Source organism: Eptatretus burgeri, chromosome 15, assembly GCF_056783735.1.
Source record: "Eptatretus burgeri isolate ZD-2024b chromosome 15, Ebu_testis_v1, whole genome shotgun sequence".
Taxonomy (NCBI): Eukaryota; Metazoa; Chordata; class Myxini; order Myxiniformes; family Myxinidae; genus Eptatretus; species Eptatretus burgeri.
In genome coordinates, this window is record NC_140975.1 from 56834874 (window position 1) to 56838314 (window position 3441).

Sequence of the window (3441 nt, forward strand, 5' to 3'; positions counted from 1 at the left end):
TATTATAGCATGATGAAGAAAAAATATAAAAAGGGGGGAGGAGAGGTTGAGCAATTTGGTAAAGCAGGAACAGGAGAAACCTCAACAAGTTAAAGGTGAAACAACAAAAGGGGAAGAAATATAAGGAGGGAGAATGCTGATGGATGAAGAGTGTTGGGAAGAAGGGAAATTTGGTGGATGAGAGAGAGAGAGAGAGCTGGGTGGGGGATAGATTTGGAAGAAAGATAGGGAAACAGCAAAGGTGAGGGAGAAAAGATGGTGAGAGAGGGAGCAAAGATAAATAGGGAGCGTCAGAGAGGAAAAGAAACTTTCAACAGCAAAATAAATCTGCAGCAAGTGAAAATTACAAACCAACACCACAAGGGGTAGAAGGAAACAACTGAGGGATTTGGACAGCTGCTGTGTCTGCAAAAGTTGCAGACACGAGACACAAGGAACAGCTGCTGCGGTTACTATAGCGGCCAGTGTTTATTTTTGAACCATTAGCAAAACCTCTGCTTTTGCAATCTGCACAACACCGCTCTGCTCCAAGTTCCACTCTTGCCTTCATTTGTAAACTTGTCGACCCAGTGCAGTCCACGTTTGTTTTCCATCAATGTACCTTCGTCTCTTTCTTTCAGGAGGCAACCAGCGGGGAAGCTATTTTGGATATTGTTTCAGGTTTGAATTCTATCCCACACTTCCTTTCTACTGACACTCATACCTCAATCACCCGGGTTACTTTATCAGGGCTTTGTTGTTTCCTCATGTTGGTACAGTAGGTGTCTTGGCACCAGAATTGTAAGCCTTGTCCTTGCAATGTGGATATGACTTGCACTAAAAACCTTTGGGGTAGTTCAGCTCGGGTGCTGTTGCTGTTAGAATCATCACAATCATGGCATCTGTCAGTTATATTTCAATAGAATAAGGTGTGGATTCTGGATTGGTTTCTGGAATAAGGTGTGGGATTCGCTTTGTAACAGGATTCTGAAGGACCATACTCTGTTACAGAGCGTCGATGCTGCCGAAGCAGTTTCTTAGCAAGGGTTGTGCTGGGTGGTTTACCCAGCAGTCGTTAGGGTAGGCATTTGTAATTTGTTCAGGGTGCCGGCGATAGCTCACTTACTCTTCACGAAATTGAGACACCATGAGATTTTTAACCTCCACCAACTAATGCCGGCAGATGGGATGCCAGTTTAATGTCCATCCAAGGGACGATGCACACTGATGAATCACCCAGCCTGTGAAACACCAAAATGACAGTTTATAGCTGGGTTGGGATTCAAACCCAGGTGAGACAGCACAGAAGCAAGTGTGTGTACCTTCAGGCCATCCTGCCACCCAGGATTATAAATAAAGGATTATCTTGCCAGTCCAGGAGTAACAGGATTATGTTGGGTCAATGCAGGAGGAGGCCACTCGGCTCGTCAAGCCTGCACAACAGTTGCCAACCTGTGATTGTTTGGCCATGCTCTATCCTTTATAAATGCTGAGCGTCAGTCAAGCAAGGAAGTAGCATGTACCGTTTTTTAAAGTCTTTGTTAGGACTTGGCTGATGTTTGAACCACCGATCTCCCAGACTCAGAGCAGACGCTCTAAACATTACACTGCCGTGTGTGGTTATAAGCCAAATAATACTTGCTGTGAACTTTAAAAATTAAATAATATTTTGTGTGTCTGTTGTGCTGATACAGCTTGAACTTCCATTTATTTATTTATTTATTTATTTGACAAGAAAGTTGATGACCATCCATGTGTTCTTCATTTGCCTTTTAAAAAAAGAAACCCCACTTGCATTATTCTGCCTTTTCTAGGGATTTTGCAAGGTATTTGCCGACCACATGTGCATGCAAGCAGATGATTTCACTAGCTTAGCTTGACTCGCAAAGAACTTTGGAAATACAAAGCCTCATCTGTACTTGATTTGTTTTATTCCAAAGAGGGATTTCATTTGTTTGGACTCACGTGGTGTTTGACGATACTGGCATGCCGAACTAAAATAAAACGAGTGAAAAGAAGGAGCAACTATGAGGACGGAGATAAGAATGAGTATGAGAACAAAAATTAAGGGCTATGAGAAAAGTATGAGAGGCAAAGCTGGACCTCATTAGGTAAATGAATGGACCAGTGAGAAGCGGGTTTGGAGCCAAGCACGTTGGCTGGCAGTAAACTTCACCATAAGAAGATGAATCACAGTCCATCGGCCTGACAGAAGCCTATTGCTTGTGCAGCGCTCACCATCGTGGACCTGGACAATGTCCCCGCCTGAAGTTATGACTTGGTAAACTCAAAACGTCAACTTGTTGCCTGCAGGGATTAGAGGTGGTGCCACGTTTATTGCTACGATTCATGCTTTAAGCCTTTATGTTACACAACATCTGCAACTCCCTCTTAAATCTCCGATTCCATTACTCATATTTATTCTGTACTTTCCCGATATTCCTCAAACATGTTTTCCTCCAGTCTTTATGGAATCTCTATTGTGCCGTATAACATGACTTCCTGTAATTCACGTGCTCGGTATCCGAATGTAATGAAAAATTCCTTCAAAGGGTTCTGGAGGAATTTTTGTGGGAAAAGACTTGCCTGGTTAACAGCAAAAATAACTTGTTATTGTATTTTAAAAAAATAACTCGCTCGTGCATCATGTCCTCAACATTTTGTGAAGGGCATTATGCGAAATTGCGAAAAACAATGAAATTATTCAGATATTTTGATCTAAGAAAGGCTCTTCACAAGAAAGTGTAATTATTATGCTTGTATGATCTAATCGACAAAACACTTGCCAAAATTGCTGTAGGTATACATGGCAAGATATGTGGAAAAGTTGCAGAAGAGCGTGTGCAATCGTTGGAGTGACTGGATGATTTCTGGAAAATTTCACAAACACAACTTCCCAAGAGCACAGGTTCCCATCTTAAGGCCCTGTCACACCTTGACGTTTTAGCCAGCGTATGGCAAGGTATCAAAATGTATGTAAAACGCTGGCATACGCTGAACTATTGATGTTTTTTTTCCAGTTTTGGACGTATTCATAACGAGTTGGACGTATGCATAACATATGAGTAACGTACACAAAATGTTTCGATAACATATAGATAACTTATATCAACGAATGCTTAGCTTGTTGTCGGCGTTCACAACCTATGCCCAACGATAGTCTAACTTCTGCAAAGCGCGCTGCACGTATCGCCGATGATCACGTGGCATAGGCTATTAAAAGGCTGCGGCTCGACGATTCAAATCATAACCGCACGAGACATCGAAGTGTCAAGCCGCTGTCACACCTTGACGTTTTAGCCAGCATATGCCGATGTATGAAAAATTTGCCAAATACGCTGGCACACGTCGAATACGTTATGGGTAAGTTTTGTATATGTTAAGAGCATGCTGAGGCACGCTGGCATATGCCGTAGTACGCCGAGTACGTTGACAAATTTTCAGCATGTTGAAAATTTTTCG

At 42.4% G+C, this 3441-nt stretch overlaps 1 long non-coding RNA gene across 2 annotated transcripts in view; it reads left to right on the top strand.

The window, feature by feature from the left end:
* Positions 1-257: 257 nt before the first annotated feature.
* The window catches only part of LOC147012242 (uncharacterized), an 81878-nt gene continuing 78694 nt past the window's right edge, over positions 258-3441 (top strand). For both annotated transcript variants that reach the window (XR_015051526.1, XR_015051527.1), the window contains exon 1: positions 258-660. This is a non-coding gene — a long non-coding RNA (uncharacterized LOC147012242). The remainder of the gene's footprint in view (positions 661-3441) is intronic.